The following is an 18,408-nucleotide window of genomic DNA, read 5'->3' on the forward strand; positions in this document are numbered from 1 at the left end:
TAATAGAAGTGGTATTTTATGAAGTGTGTTATAGTTAATGTTTATTGTTATATAATAGATTGTTAGACTCTAACTGCAGTTAGTTAACGTAAGCAGCACTGCAACAGCTACTATATCCAGATGCTATCTGTCATATTTCAACAGTTTTTAGTCTATAGAGTTCATAAAAGTATAGAATATAATATCCCAGATGTAACTTAGTGTGACAACATGCCCCGCCTGCTCCACTGGGATTAACCCCGGCTCGTGTCTTCTGCTGTTAGATCATTAAAGAACATCTCAACTGTTACATCAATCTGATATTACTTTAATCATATAACTGCTGTGTTATTTTAAATAAACACAATAAACACAGATGAAAAATTAACTAGAGAAGGAAATGAACTGTTTGCGATAGTTAAATAAATGTTCGGTGATATTTTCCAAAGATTTTTGAATTTCGGCGCAATTGTATCTCTATATGGTGTTGATATGGAAACTAGTAAACACTCTGTGCCCCTCGCTCTCCTATAACTGACCCCAAACGGTCAAACTGAGGCTTATTGTCAGAGTTTCCTGTTTGCTTTATTTTCATTCTCATCAACACGTGTAAGTGGACACGGACACAACAGCTTACACATCGCTCAAGTGAAAGATTAAACACACATTTAGATTAAATACGACACTCAGTGCAGTCAAGCACTCAAATTACAGAACGTATCAGATGCACTGCTTTTGAACACTTTTCCTGTTGCATGCAGTGTTTTAATGCTTTAATGATGGCAGGAGTTTTAGATGAACTGCTTTTTTAAGAACTGCACAAATCATGTCCTGAGTAAATGTGTGTGTTCTGGCATTCGAGTGGTTTTATAAATCTGACAACTGTTGTGCATATAAGCTTAAGTCTAGTTTGTGTGTGTGTGTGTGTGTGCACACTTTTAGGATGAAATCTATGGGAAGTTTTATACACAAGACCCCAGCTCTTTCCTAAACAAAGATTGTTCTTTGGGCTAAACAGCGCTTTATGCATATATTTACATTATGTAAAATGATTACAATATTGTACGTTATATTGTGTTTTTACTTCAGAACTTCTTCAGAATGAAAGGTGTTTCTTCTACACTTTCAAGTTTAATATCTTTATTAGAAAACTGCCATAGGATCCATGAGCTGGAAAAACAATGGTAACAAATAAACTGGTTTATTGAAGTCTAAATCGGCCTATTATTTAATAACACTGAATCAACCTAAATGCATTAATATATCGGCAAGCAAAACTGTAGAATTATCAATTGTGTAGCAATCTCTGTAAATCGACAGGTTCAGTTGTCATTCAAACATGTCATGAATCTCATATCGTATGGAGTCTCAGTGTGTCATTTAGATTCTGAGAGTCTATTCTTATGACTCAACCCTCCAAACACATTCATAAAATGAAGGTTTATCTGAAGGTTTATCTGTGCGCTGATGATCAGATTTATCTCGTCTGCAAAGTGCCGTCAGAGAGAACGACAATTACATTGGCAAGTGAGAAACTTTAACAAAAGAATGGAATCAAAATAAGATGTAATTACTTAGCCTTCACGTTTCTTACAATAAACAAACAAAGAAAGGTTGTCAAGGCCTGCGCTATTCACCACCATGAGGTTTGTCATTTCTAGTGTGAACCCCTAAAAGCTGTTGTGGATTGATCAATAATGCATGTTATCGTCTGATATACTTTTCTGTGTGCTGTAGGTTGTATTGGAGCTATAGAAACACATACAATGAAACAATGTTTCAGAAGCAGCAAAGACCAAACATTAATCCAAAATAATGTTTCCGTTTCTTTTGTGGATAACTGTGAGTGTTTGCAGTTATATAGTCAACACAGATATAATCGTTTGGCTTTTTCTGGATTGGTTGTATATTATGCTAAACGCACTGTATTTAAAGATGCATTATGGAATGAAGATGAGCTTTAAAGACTCTATTACTCATAGTTGTAATACAGTACATGTTTCTCTGACTCATCTTAGGATGTCAAGCCCACTCAACACAAAATGCACGAGTCCCTGACACAACACACAGAGGTCAAAAGGACATGTTTCCTGTCGACTTTCTGCTCAATATGGAGCATCTAAAGACATCACTCAGTTTCTTCTATTTAGCTCTAGTTAGCCCTTCCCAGTGCTGAAATTGGCATGGGCCATTTCTCTTTATTGTTTAAAATGCATATCTGAACGATACATTATTATTTTTATGCTTATGAATTTAAAAACAATACTACTTTAGCTCCCTCTTCAGAAACATTTGCCAAGGTTGCCAGCTTTCATGGGTTACAGAATTAGGGAAAGTTGTCATAGGAGAAAGTGAGGTAAATACTTGAAATGTACTCAAGTACAGAATAATGACCAGGGACCTTAAGGGTAAAACCTTAAAATCTGCATACACTGTTTTCTTGGTATTTCTGTCTGGCTTCCAGATGTCTAAACTTGTTTACATTAACCAATTCAACTCTGCGCCCCACCCGTGGGTCCAATATTGCATCATCATTCAATCATTCAAAATATGCTGCAGAGCTGAAGTGAAGCATTTTCAAGACAAGCAAAAGTTAGTCTTTTATAGGGGAAAAAAAACTCAATTAAGTGTTTTTGCTTAAAATAACCAAAATAATGGAATCAAAATAATGGGGTAACCAAACTCTGATTTTCTGTTTGAATTAAGATTATTTTGCTAACCCCATTGGCATATTATGTTGCTTATTTAAAATAAAAAATCAATTTTCAAGCCCCAAAACAAGACAATACATTTTACATTGTTGTGTGTGTGGCGAGGTGGCGTGGTTTAGCGAAGTCTGTGACGGGAGAGAGAGTCGGAGGTTGAGCTGATGATGATGATGATGATGATAGAGGAGAGAGAGAGAGAGAGAGAGAGAGAGAGAGAGAGAGATGATGATGATGATGATGATGAAGGATGATGATGATAGAGGAGAGAGAGAGAGAGAGAGAGAGAGAGAGAGATGATGATGATGATGATGATGATGATGATGATAGATGATAGAGGAGAGAGAGAGAATTTTTTTGAATTTTAACAAAACATTTATTTTACAATTCTTATACATTACAACACAATTCCAATATAAATATAACCACAAAAATACACATCACATTAGAGATACTTATTGTAGCACACAAGAAAAAATTAAAAGATCATCTACAACAGAGCAAACTGCATCATTATAACACCACTGATTTGAAAAAAACGTCAAATCCTTCATCATCTTATAAAATTTAAAATCAATCCACACTCTTGATCTTATTCTGTTTTTTAAAATAGACACAACCTCACATCCTTCTGACCCTTCAATTTTGTTCTTCCTGCTTAAATATATTGCCATTTTTGCTTCACCCAAAATAAAATTTAAAAGTTGACATTTTATTCTTTTTTTTGCTACATACCGGTAACCAAAAATAAAACTCTGAACAGTAAAACCTTCATTTAACTTATTAAACAACAATTCAAGAAAATCAAAAAAATAACCCAACCTTGAACACTCCATAAAACAATGAAAGATTGTCTCTCTTTCTTTACAAAAAGGACACCCACTAGACACATTGGGATTAATAACACTTATAAAAGCATTGACAGCAACTGCCCCGTGTAAAATCCTCCATTGAAGATCCCCCACTCTTTTTCCCAAAGGAGGTTTATAAAACACTCTCCACACCGGTTTTATACTCCGATCCAAGCCAAATTTGTCTCTCCAAACAGTGTCTACTCTTCCATTTAAAACTTTCTTATTTAAAACTTTAACACAGTTTCGATACAATTTCTTACGGTCAGCCTCGTGAATACTTAAAACTTCCAAATTCTCCAACATCCCCCCATTAGCTCCTTTAAGATCAGGAGTAAATAAAACTTCAGGAAAAGGATCTTTATTGTTTGGGGAAACTTTCCCTTCCCCATAACTCACAAGTAGAAACTTTTCTTCCATCGTAAGTCTCTGTTTTAAAACCTCCAACAATTTTCTTGCCAATCTTTCCGACTTTAATTTTAGACCAGATGCTACCCCTAGCGAATTATTTAAATCAGTACCTCCCTCAGCTATCAGATCACAAAACTTAAACTTTTTTGAAATACACATTACATTTTCAAACCCACATGCAATTTCATTAGATACATCCAACCTGCCTCCAAACACAGTCGGTTCTTCTAATAACCAAAATAGAGAAGACTCAGAAACCCCTCTTCTCTTTTCAAAAAAACTCCACACTCTAAAAATCCCCTTATAAAAAGGTGTCAGTCCATTCAGTGGGATCCTGTTAGAATCCATTAAAAACAAAGTGAAATCCAAACCCAGACCTCCAGCTTGTCTTAAAATAGATCCAGCAACGTTTCTCCAAACCAGATCCTCTGGACCTGTTAAAAGTCTTTGAATGAACTGTAAGCGAAAGGTTGCTCCTCTGCTGACCAGGTGTATCAGTCCTTGTCCCCCTTCCTCTCTAGGAAGATAGAGAAGTCCAAGTTTAGTCCAGAAAAAGTCCACTATCACAGTCTGCAGTTTTGCAAGAAGTCCACTTGGCGGCTCAATACAAGCCAAACGATGCCAGAACGTCGAAGCCACCAGATTATTAATAATTGTCACACGTCCTCTAAAGGACATTTTTGGCCACAACCATCTCCATTTTTCCAGACGTCCTTTCGTTTTTTCCAAAACCCCTTCCCAGTTTTTTTTTAACATTGAATCATCTCCAAGATAAACACCCAAATATTTAAAACCATTTTTCTTCCACTCAAGTCCAGCTGGTAGTTTAGGAAGGCATCTACCTTCCCATCTTCCGCCTACAATGGCTTCACTCTTACACCAGTTTACTTTAGCTGAAGACAATTGACCAAACTCATTTAAAATTTCCTGTAAGGTGTTTATTTCTTCTTGATTTTTTATCATAACCACAATATCGTCAGCATAAGCTGATAACTTAAATTTACACTCAGATTGCGGTATACTCCACCCATCAATGTTTGCCCTAATCCTTAACAACAGAGGTTCAATGGCTAAAGCATACAACATGCCAGAAAGTGCACACCCTTGTCTTATACCTCTTGTAATTTTAAAAGGAACACTCAACCCTCCATTAATTTTGAGTATACTCTCAATGTTTGCATACAACACCCCAATCATTTTAATAAAACCCGGGCTGAAACCAAACTCACTCATAGTCTTCCAGAGGTACTTATGCTCAACCCGGTCAAAGGCTTTTTCCTGGTCTAAGGAAATAAGGCCAAAATCTAAACCCAATGATCCAGAGACATCCAAAATATCTCAAATTAAATGAATGTTGTCAAAAATCGATCTATTGGGAACACAAAATGTCTGGTCTATATGTATGACCCCACCAATCACTTCTCTCAACCTAACTGCTAAGGCTTTAGATAAGATTTTTATATCAGAGCATAAGAGTGACACAGGTCGCCAGTTCTTTATGTTTCTGAGGTCTCCTTTTTTCGGTAACAGGGTGATCACTGCTCTCCGGCAGCTTGTCGGCAGCGACCCTCTGGTCAAGCTGTCATTAATCACCTCCAGAAGATCATCAGCCAAAACTGCCCAGAGTGATTTATAAAACTCAACAGGAATTCCGTCGATCCCTGGAGCTTTCCCGCACTCCATACTCTTTAGGGCGTTATACAGCTCACCTTTCGTAAAAGGTTTTTCCAGCTCAGTGTTTGCTTCGTCCGAAACTTTAGGCAGACTCACATAAAACTTACTGGCTATATCCTTCACCTCCACGTGACCACTCTTATATAACTCGGAATAAAAACCTACCGCTCTTTTTCTTATTTCCTTAGCCTCTATAATTTCTGTACCTGATTCAGATAGCAAGGAATGCATGGTTCTATTTTGACCATTTTTCTTTTCAAGTCCAAAAAAGAAACTGGTTGGGCCATCCATCTGTGCTACACTCTGAAAACGCGAGCGTACCAGAGCACCCTGTGCTTTAACCCCCAACAAATCATCTAAAATTTTCTTTTTATCCTTTAAAATTTTGACACATTCTCTGTCTCTAACAGATTCCATTAAATTTTGCATTTCAATTATCTCTTTCTCTAGATCTTTCAGGGATCGGGAAATGTCTCTCGAAACATTGAGTGTATACATACGGCACAGTTGCTGTATCTCTATTTTTGCACAGTCCCACCATTGTTGTAAAGAATCAAAGGATGACTTCTTGTTCTTAAACTGTTGCCAAAAATAGCCAAACACCTCACAAAAAAAATTATCTTGCAATAAAACCGTATTAAAATGCCAATAAGCACTTCTTGGCTTTACATTATTGACAAATACATTACAACTGACTAAACCATGATCTGAGAAACCCACAGGAGAAATTGCACATTGTTTAATTATATTAAAATGATGTTTAAAACAATACCACCTGTCTAGTCTAGCCATTGTCACATAATTGTCCCTCACTTGTGTCCATGTATACTGCCTCTGTGTTTTATTGAGAACCCTCCAAATGTCATACAATTCACATTCTTTCAGAATTTGTTTTAAAACACACTGCGAAGGCATATGCGGTTCTTTGTGATTTCTATCAATTGTATCATCTTCTGTACAATTAAAATCACCCCCTAGAAATAAAAACTCTTCAGATTTACAATTCTTCACAATATCTCTAACTTTGTTTAAAAACATCACTCTTTCACTTCCCAGTACTGGGGCATACACATTTATAAATACAACAGAAAAATGTTCAAACTCAAGCCGTAATTTCAGCAACTGTCCCCCGACTACATGCTCTACTTCACATGAGACTGGATTTATATTTTTCCTTAATAAAATTGCTACACCTCCACTAGTGGTGGTCTTATGGCTCACTATCACCTTTCCTTCCCATTCCATCATCCATTCACTTTCATTTTTTATATCACTGTGTGTTTCTTGAAGAAACATAACATCAATCTTTTTTTGTCTTATCAACTCATAAAGCATTGCTCTTTTCCTAAAGTCCCTTGCACCATTCATGTTCAGGCTGCCCAGTCTTAAATTACTCATAAATAAATGAGAAAAAAAAGAAACTGTGCAAAACAAAAACAAGAAAATGACAAAGAAAAAAGAAAAATTAAAACACTTCCTTTTCATCATTTAATCTTTTGGATCTAACCTTTTGAACTAATTTCTTTAACCTGTATACTTCCTGTTCTGTGAGACCCCCTAAACCAATTTCTTTCATTGACATTCTTGCAGCCTCTATGAACATTTCAGTATCAGGAAAAAACTCTTGTACTTGAACTCCCTTCATGCCTTTTGTGTTCTGCAAAAAAGATTTAATTTTTTCAAGAGTGTAAGCACTCCTCCCAGATCTTCTTTGAGAGACTGAGTCAACTGAACTTACAGATTCACACTCACTTCCTGTCACAGAATCATCGGAGTTATTGTGTTCAAAGTCAGACATGGTTTCTTCAACCATCTTTTCTTTTGTCTGATCTTCTTGAAACTGCTCTCTCCTAGCTTTTTTTCCTCTACTTTTTCCACTTGTTTTTCTCTTTAAAGTCGGTGTTTTAAACAGATTGTCATCCTCCACCATATCGATGTCTCCTGAGACTTCTACATTCACATAAGGGCCAGCAGCATCATTTGCTTTTTCAATTTCCCCTTCTCCTACCTCTTCCTCATCAGTCCCATTTACAGTTTCTCTTTGATTAGTTTGTTCACCACTCTCAACAGGGGCGCAGCTAAGGGGGGGGAAGTTAGGACGATTCTAAGGGCCCACACACTTTTGGGGCCCCCTGAGATGATCTTGGATAGCTAGATTGGTGTGGTAGAGGGCCCAACATCAAATTCTTTCATAGGGCCCAAAATTGCTAGCGGCGCCCCTGACTCTCAAGCACTTCCCCTCCTTTTTCCTGATTTCCATTCTCCACATGATCTTGCTGTCCCTCACTTTCAGTATCATTCCGTAGGCCTACTGCATCGTGTTCCACATTCCCAGGACACTCACGAGCAAGATGTCCTCCTTGTCCACATTTAAAACACTTCATTGTCTCTGATGTAACATAAATCACATAGTCAAAATCATCAATTCTAAACTTTATTGCGAGATTCAACTCCGTACTCTCATTGTTCAGAATCATATACACCTGCCGCCGGAAAGAAACAACATGCTTCAACTGTGACGATTTGCAATTTAAGGTGATTTTTTTAAACTGCGAAACAACTTTTCCGTGCCTGGCCAGTTCTTTTTGAATCACTTCATCCTTTATAAAAGGTGGAACATTCGATAACAAGATCTTTTTCGCCGGTTGAATCAAAGGCATTACCGGTGTGTACGAATCATTCAACACAATTCCACTAGCGACTATCTCATTCACCTTGTTCACGTCATCTAGGAACAAAACAAAAGCACTGTTCATCCTAGATGCCGACAAGATGCTCTTATACCCCACAACTTGAGCAACTGCTATGCTGCAGTCCTCTATAGAGCAGCGCTCCACGGAGATGACTTTAATGCCATTCCGTCGCGTCAGCTTATCAAGCTGCACGCTCTCCGCTGCTGCCATCTCCGACAGCACACGCTGAACACTCTCCCTAACTCCAGCAAACCTCCACTAATACACCAAACAACTCTGCCAAAGAAAAGAAGAAAAGATAGAAACTCACACAGCCCGCAGGCCAGCGCTCTCGCACTCACTCCACACTCCACACCCGTTCAGCTCAGACGCTCACGCATGCGCACAGAGAGAGAGAGAGAGAGAGAGAGAGAGAGAGAGATGATGATGGTGAAGGATGATGATGATGATGATGAAGGATGATGATGATAGAGGAGAGAGAGAGAGAGAGAGAGAGAGAGAGAGAGAGAGAGAGAGATGATGATGGTCAAGGATGATGATGATGATGATGATGAAGGATGATGATGATAGAGGAGAGAGAGAGAGAGAGAGAGAGAGAGATGATGATGATGAAGGATGATGATGATGATGAAGGATGATGATGATGATAGAGGAGAGGGAGAGAGAGAGAGATGATGATGATGATGAAGGATGATGATGATAAAGGAGAGAGAGAGAGAGATGATGATGAAGGATGATGATGATGATGATGATGATGATGATGATGATAGATGATAGAGGAGAGAGAGAGAGAGAGAGAGAGAGATGATGATGGTGAAGGATGATGATGATGATGATGAAGGATGATGATGATAGAGGAGAGAGAGAGAGAGAGAGAGAGAGAGATGATGATGATGATGAAGGATGATGATGATGATGAAGGATGATGATGATGATAGAGGAGAGGGAGAGAGAGAGAGATGATGATGATGAAGGATGATGATGATAAAGGAGAGAGAGAGAGAGATGATGATGAAGGATGATGATGATGATGATGATGAAGGATGATGATGAAGGATGATGATGATAGAGGAGAGAGAGAGAGAGAGAGGATGATGAACGATGATGATGATAGAGGAGCGAGAGAGAGAGAGGATGATGAAGGATGATGATGATAGAGGAGAGAGAGAGAGAGAGAGGATGATGAAGGATGATGATGATAGAGGAGAGAGAGAGAGAGAGAGAGAGGATGATGAAGGATGATGATGAAGGATGATGATGATAGAGGAGAGAGAGAGAGAGAGAGAGAGAGAGAGAGAGAGAGAGAGAGAGAGAGAGAGAGAGAGAGAGAGAGAGAGAGAGAGAGAGAGAGAGAGAGAGAGAGAGAGAAAGAGAGAGAGAAAAAGAAACTCGGCTGGGACCAGAAGCAGAGAGAAAATGCTAGAGAGAGAAACCGACGAGAGTGATTTTATATTGCTTTAAAGGGTATTTTTCTGTTGTAAAACATCCAATGTATATACATGATTGAAAAACCCCTACTTTTCCCTGCTCCCTGAAAATTAAAGTTATAAATATATAACGTAAGCTATAATAAACTGGAATATTTTATCTGGTCAGTTTCAGTACAATTTAGTATGATAATTGTTATTATATATTGTAATATTATATATTTTGTTTATATTCATCACATTTAAATAGAAATATATTATTTTATAAAACCAATTGCACATTTCACAATGTGTATGTGTGAGGCAGTGAGTGAGTATGTGTGTGTGTGTGTGTGTGTATGTGTGTTTGTGTGTACATATTGTGATGTACCATAATGACAATTCTCGGTTCCTCTGTGAAAATATCCCCCGGCTATGGAATGCACCAACCCCTCATGTGTCCGGCAGATGTCCCCCCGAAATCACCCTTCAAATAGTCGTGGCAAAGTTCAAAACAATCATTCTTCACATTGGTGGCCTAGAGGTCATACCCTGACATCGCTATTTCAAATATGAGACCTCAAAGGTCATATCACCCCCCGGAGGATACACAAGGTCAAAGGTGACTGCAACGTGGGTGGTCAAGGTCAAACGCGGGGGAGGGGAACGATGTGGGTGGTCCATGGCAAAGGGGCATGGTAGATCAAAGGTCGCAATCAATCAAAGTGACAGAAGGTCCCTTATATAAACTACTATTGCCTCTATATCTGGATAAAATGTTTATAATTAACTGCTTTTTATTTTTTCTTCAGTTTTTCATAGTTGTCCCTGAGTGACAGATAATGATTTGCAGTAGTTTGTGCACTACATTTGTCTTTAAACAGTATACCTTATGATAATTAAATATTGGAATATGATTACAAAATTGTGTGCATTCGTTGTGCTTTTGTTACATTTATTTTAATTCCAAGAGTTCAGAATGGCATAAAAAAGGGATTACATTTATACCATTAATACACAATGCATACACTGTAAATGTTAAAAGCACTTTAGTAGAAGCAATTATCTTTAGTTAAACTACTGCAAAACTACCCCTGCTGTAGACTAGTGATGTGTCATTCATGAACGATTTGTTTTGTTTTGTGTTGACCGTGCATACGCAAAATCCCATATGTTCTGTACCGGAAACAGAAACGATTAGTTCATCTCTCGAGTCTTCGAGTTCGAGTCATTCGTTCATCAAGTCCCAGCCCCATAAGCAAAGCTATTCTCTCTGTACCAGAAACAGAAATTATTAGTTAGTCTCTCGAGTCTTCGGGTCTCAGTCTCGTTCGTTTGTCACGTGATGTGACAGCCGTATTGGTTACAGAAATTTAGTTAATTCACAACCTTCCTTACAAACAAGTGTGTAGCTAGTTATTGGGTTGGTCAGAATGGATAGTGGCATAACATAAATGTTTATTACACATATCTTCTGATAATTTAATAATAATTCCTAAATATATTACAACATTCAGCCAACAACACGAATGCAATGTTGTATATATGTTTATTTATAAGAATAAATCCTTTCCATTGCTTAGAAGAAAAATTCATTCTCTTTCAGTTGTATTTTTGCATCAGGTTAACAAAATTATGTCAGAACCATAAAAACTGAGTCATAATTTACCATAAATTGCCTCGTTCTCACAGCTCTTGGCCTCGCCCTGCTTGCCAGAACAAACAATTCAAATCAAGTTGTTTAATGGACAGTCAGCTTATGTTCTGCTTCTGCATGATTTAAACAGTGGTGGGATACTCTGGCCCTTAGCGTCCACTATCCTGCAGATTATTTCTGTTTTAGATGACATCTATTATACAGAAACAGCTGTTTTAATCATTTTTGGTTAATGGTGCATATTTCATCAGAGTAGAACGAATGATCTAGGATGAATAGTCCTTTGAGGGATCAACATCAAATTCTGTACTACATATTACAGCATTTCTTCAATTCTGTACTACATATTACAGCATTGCTTCAATCCCAATGGACTTGCACACCTTTCTGTCTTCTTTGGGCTCAAGATGGCCATGTTCCTCCTCACCCTAAACAAAGGACTTATTCGATTAGCTGGCTTTGATATAAGATCTGGTATTCCTTCTCTGCTGTAAAACAAGAAAGTCTCTACTTACTCTATGTGCAAGTACTATTGTTAATGAAACATATAAATGAAGACCTCATTAACCTCATAATATTAATTGACCTCATTTACCAAACGATCCAGGAGAGAGCATTTGATGAGTAAATATTGATTGAAATTATTCTAGAAACTTTACCTGGGAAGGACTGATCATGGCAAGATTCACTATGAATCACCAGGCGGCCCATTCGGTCGCGAACGGGTTGAGAGCTCCTGGATCCCTCCTCCAGCCAATGATTAAAACTTGTGAAGTTCACATAAAAAATGGTTTAACATTTGATTACCGGTATGTTTCCTTAATGTTTAATAATATGTTTTAAGATTGTGGAGTGTAGGGGTGTCCTGCCAATTATTTTGAAAACTTGTTTTTGCTTTGTTTTTGTTAGGTAGTTAGGTAATATTAATGTATTTTGTTTTGATATTTGGTTAGGTTATTTCATTATATCCCCTTTTTCTTTTTCTGGTAACACTTTACGGTAAGGGTACATGAATTATCATGAATTCATGCATGACTTATGCATTACTACGTGCATTGATATCTCATTAATCAGCCGGAACTAACAGGAGTCTTTCATTCATGACTTCATGGATGAACAACACCTTAATTAAAACATTACCTAAGATGAGTACATCATCATGAATTATGGTTTATTACACATGATCATGATGTTTTCTGTTCACAAAAAAAATTATTATATATATATATATATATATATATATATATATATATATATATATATATATATATATATATATATATATATATATATATATATATATATATATATATATATATTGATTTTTACTATCTATAGACAAAGCTATGGTTATGGTACATGAATCATCATGAATTCATACATTTAAGACTACTTGAATTATTAAAAATCCACATTACCTTATGCATGCACAGGCTAGACCAATATATCAATTAATGTGAGAACTAAAGTTTGATGATCTCTGAGTTAAGTATGTTCATGTCTTCTTTATAGTAGCCTGCAGATAAATAGTCAGACCCTAAAATTGGTGCTTCAAAGTAGGGATGCTCTGATTTTTCTTTTTTTCTTTTTTTGTGCCTCCGATACCGATAGCTGGGATTCAGTATTAGCCAGTACTGAGTACCGATCCAATGTGAAAATAATAATTTATAAAAGTTCTGAATTAACTAATAAACAATGCCTCACAGTGAGCCTGTGATTGGCCAATTTTGGGGTCTGGCCATTTACCCAAGATGGCGGCACGAGTACATTGCGAGGCTCTGGGTCTCTCCAGATTCTGCAATTTTGCTGTAATTTTCTTGCTCATCTCGGGTCTGTTCATGCAGAACAGTTGTGCCATTTACATCGTACACCAATTGTGAGATTTTGGATATTGGTTTGCGAATTTCCGACAGTTTTATGGACAATCTTCAACTCCTTCCTGAGATCGCTAGGATGAAAAAACATCACCTGCAGCTCAACCTGGCAAAGACTGAACTTCTCGTCTTCCCGGCCAATCTGACAATACAACATGACTTCACCATCCAGCTAACTTCATCTCGGATCACCCCTTCAGGGTCGGTCAGAAACCTTGGCGTAATCTTGGACGACCAGCTGTCCTTCAAAGATCACATTTCAAAGACAGCTCGCTCTTGCAGGTTTGCGCTTCACAACATCAGGAAGATCAGACCTTTTCTAACAGAACATGCAACACAACTTCTTATTCAGGCCCTGGTCTTATCTTCAACGAACCCAAAAGGGCCCACGTCACACCACTCTTCATCTCTCTGCACTGGCTACCACTCGCATCAAGTTCAAGGTGCTTACGCTCGCTTACAGATCCACCACAAGCTCCGCTCCTGCATAGTTTGACTCACTCCTACAAGTCAACACCCCCACCAGAAGCCTTCGCTCAGCTAAGGAGCAACGGCTTGTGGTACCATCACAGAGAGGCAGAAAATCCCTCTCCAGAACATTCACATTCCCCGTTCCCTGCTGGTGGAACGATCTTCCCACCTCCATCCGAATTGCAGAATCACTGACAGCATTCAAACGACAGCTGAAAACCCACCTCTTCCGTGAGCACTTAACATTATCTTAAAAAAAAAAGAAAAACGTTCATTTTCGTTATTTTCCTTCTATTTTCCGCTACTTCTTCCCTTCCCTAGTGTGTGATGCTCTGTGCGATGTCCAAAACTTAGTACTTCAGGCACTTTCTGTGTTTCATTGCCTCCTAACGATGGATTGCTTCCTGTACTCCTCAGTTGTAAGTCACTTTGGATAAAAGCGTCTGCTAAATGCATAAATGTAAATGTCTCTGCCATGCCTGAGTCCTTGTCCTCTCCCCTTGCACGGGCCTGGCCCGCCATCCCTCCCCCAAGACCACCCTCCTAGACTTTTGTTTGTTTAGTGAGTTTTTGTTGGGCGTCGGGAGCCTCCCATAGAGGGGGGATCTGTCACGGTGTGTTTGGGTTTTGTTTCATGTTCATGTTTTCTGTTTGCGTTATCAGTCATGTTTCCTGGTTTTGTCATGTGTTCCTGTTTGTCATGTGATCCTGCCATGTGCTCCATTGTCATGTAATTCCCTAGTCTCATGTGTTATGTTCTTATTGGATGTTTTAGCCATGTGTTCTTAGTTCAGTTCTGTCATTGGTTAATTGTTTTTATTGTTCACAGGTGTGTCTTGTTTAGTCATTAGTCTTTGTGTATGTATACCTTCATGTTTGCCATGGTCTTGGTCGAGTATTGTTTCCCTGTAACCACTGTTGGTGAGTGTTGATCCATGGTTCAAGTCAATTCTGTTTAGGTTTCTAGTCAAGTCTGTTTCAAGTCAAGTCTGTTCTAGTCAGTTTATATTTCAAGTAGGGATGGGGAAATGAAGCCTCATGAAGCAGTGAGGCTTTCCCCTGACTGTTCCGGGAAAAGATTTTAAGCTTCAAGAGTGTCGAGAACAGCGCCATCTGGTGCTTATTTAAAATAAAGCAGCCAGAAGCCTGTGGAAGAAGCTCTGTCAGATGAAGCAAACACGACACACTCCCATCGTTTCAATGTTATGTGTGCAAATAAAAGCCTTACACGTTTGTGTTTAATTTGTCCATTAAATAAATTAATTTACTCATTAAAGTGTGACAATAAATATAATATGAGCTTATATGATTCAATAAGATCTAATATAGGCCTTCTCTCTCTCTCTCTCTCTCTCTCTCTCTCTCTCTCTCTCAACACACACATAGTGAATAAGGACATTTTGTGATAGGATCATTAAATGTGCTTATGACACTTGGCAGTAATAGTGCTTGTGTAACTGTAGGAATAACATAAATGTTTTTAATTATTTTTATTAAGGGAAAAAAAACTGTTTCACAGTGTTGGGGCTGAGTCTATTTCTTCTCTTACACAGTAGAAAAGCATACATACATTGGAAGCTATAAACTCAAAATAATTCCCAGACAGGGGAAGTCTTTCTTTTTTTTGCCTGTTGCCATTGCTCTAAATACAAACCCTTCACCAAACACCAACACCATATCCTCTAATCCCACCCTAACCCCGAATTACCTAGAAAACAATAAAAGTGCAAAGATTTTACCAAAATAAAAAGACACAACAACAAAAACAATACATGTTGGTTATCTAACTGTAATGTATTGATTAACTTTCAAAGTACAGCACTCTCCTCACAAACCCATCAACCAGATTGACTGAGCCAACAAGGACTCTGCGGTTCGAACCTTCTGACACGCAAAGCGAAACGCGCACGGAAAGTGAGGCTTCATTTGTCATCGATCACGTGACTCTGGGAAACCAATACACACCCCGAAACGGAGCTTCACTAGAAATTGTCTCGCATGCGCGATACGCGCATCGAAGTTTCAGTGTCATATGTAACATCACTAGTTTCAAGTCATCATTGGATTCTGTTTGTCACCTTCACTGTAAATAAACTGCACATGGTTTCTCACTTCAACTTGTCTCCAGTGGACCATGCGTTACAATATGCATCGCTCTTGAAACATGTATTATGAATCGTGAATCGTTAATTTTGGTCGATACTCGATTTAAAATGCTAAGAATCAAATGAATCGTGATTCAGTAACGATTCAGTGCTTTAAAATAAACATTTGATTATATCTACTGCATGCGTGAATTAATAGAGACGTTGTGCTGTGTCATCCGCACCCTCACAACTCTCCTTCACAGACATGCGCTGCACTCTTTACCGCCTTCACTGGATTGCGCTCAGAATTTCCCGTATGTCATTTTTTATCAAATAAAATACTGAAGTTTTACGGAAATGGGTCATACCTGAGCAGTTGAAGTAAAACTCTGCTTATTCGAGGATGCACATTTATTGCATGGATGGAGCAAAAAAGTGAAATAAAACGCATCAGACACAGTTCTGATGAATGTTACATGAAATTTATCATGTCGTTTAATTGAATATACGAAGGAAACTGCTAAAGTAACTACAACATTAAAGGGTAACTAAACCCCTGCTCAGAGCTTAACTCCACCCACTGGCAATTTTCAAAAAATGCTGGAAAAGTGGGCAGAGCCCGGCGGACACAGAGGGGACGAACCGAGGGCGGGGCTGAGCGGAGGGCGTGCACTTGAGACCCGCAGGGACGGGTTGATTGACAGCTGTCAGACTCGCGAGTCGCAAAGATGGAGAATGACTGGAGTGACGCCAGCTTTGCAACAGAGCGGTCATTTCTCCTACCTTCACCTGAAGTGGAGGAGGGTGGATTGTCTGTAGACATAAACCCGGAGCCTTATCAATGCGAGCCGCTGCTCAAACTGCGTTAACTCCCGATGCAGACGATGCTAGTGAAGCAGCCGCGCAAGAGAACCGACCTAATCTATCTGCGTCCGCGGCAACCACTTGCATGTCAGGGTTTGAAAGCGCGTCTCATGTATGAAAATTATCTGTACACATGACGGGCGGCAATAAAATCGCAAGAAAAGCCTGACGTGTACTGACAACTTCATTATTTAACCGTATTTTCTTCAATACAATGTTAAAGCATGTGTCAAGTGAGTTTCATTCATAATGTTTCCACTTCATGTAATATGACAGTTCATACTGGAGTAAAGCCGTTCTCATCATGTGATTGGGGGAAACATTTCTGAGGGCGTGGTGAGCTCGTGCCAGGGGAGCGGATAGTGAGCCGTTGGAAGTACCATCCTACGTCACGATGTACCACAACGTCCAATAGGAAAATTCAACTGCAGTAGCCACCGTTCAACCTTAAGAGGGCAGCACTTTGGCGGTTTTACACCATATTTTATAGAATTAAAACACTTTATACTCAAATGTCAAAACATTTACTCAAATCAATGAACATCATTAATAAAGCCCCAGTATTACAGATCATTAACTAAAAAAAGTTGGTTTAGGGTTTAGTTACCCTTTAACAACACTGAAATAAGAGCATGCGGTTTATCTATCAATCAGAGGTGCATTAAAGTTGCGTCTTATACTATAGCAACAGTCGACACCATCGCGTTTTCTTTCAGAATCATCATAAGGAAAATGTTCCATATAAAGAGAACAAAGAAGGCTTTTTATCTATCTTAAGATTAGCTGGAAAAGTGCTATTCTAGATATTTTAGTCTCTCCTTGGAAGCATTGCATGTTTAATGCCTGGAACACTTTAATAAGGTTGTGTAGCCAGCCATTAACACTATCATACACAATAGTTAGCATTAACTAACAATACTTTTAAAGCCTTTTTAAATTTTGGCTTATGTAAATTTCTACAAATGACATTTTATATAGGCTTTTAAAGTAAAGTGCATGTGCAATAATAATAAAGCAATAAAGTAATAATATGAACTAACATTAACAATGGTGTACAATTAGTAACAATTGGTAACACTTTACAATAAGGTTTAATTAGTTAACATGAGCTAACCATGAACAACACCTCTGTTCATCATTTGTTAATCTTTGTTAATGTTAGCTAATAAAAATACAGCTGTTCATGGTTTGTTCATGTTAGTTCACAGTGCATTAACTAATGTTAACAAGATTTTAATAATGCATTAGTAAATGGTAAAATTAACATTAACAAAGATAAATAAATGGTTTATAAGTGCAGTTCATTATTAGTTCATGTTAACTAATGAACCTTATTGTAAAGTGTTACTGGGATTTTTGCCCACTCTCTGACCTCTGAAGGCCTCTGTATAATTCACACCCTGACTAAGACACATTAGGGGAAGAATTTTAATAATAATATGAATGCATATAAAAAAAAATGCATAATCCAATCGAATGAATCAAATTGTATCGAATTTTAATGTGAATCGTCTTGAATCGAATCGTTCCGAATTGGTAAAAATCGTTATTGAATCGAAAACCTATAAATGGTGAATTTAATTGATTCGCTGCCTACCCAAAGATTCACAGCCCTAGTTTTTAACTTAGGCCTCTACATTACAAAAAAAATTAACGTTGGACAGTGTAGTGGATGTCCCAATAATGTACCTGTAGAAGTTGAGTGCATGCGCAAGAGTTGTAGTAAAAAAAGTTTA

Source organism: Gobio gobio, assembly GCF_949357685.1.
Source record: "Gobio gobio genome assembly, chromosome: 1".
NCBI classification, from domain to species: domain Eukaryota; kingdom Metazoa; phylum Chordata; class Actinopteri; order Cypriniformes; family Gobionidae; genus Gobio; species Gobio gobio.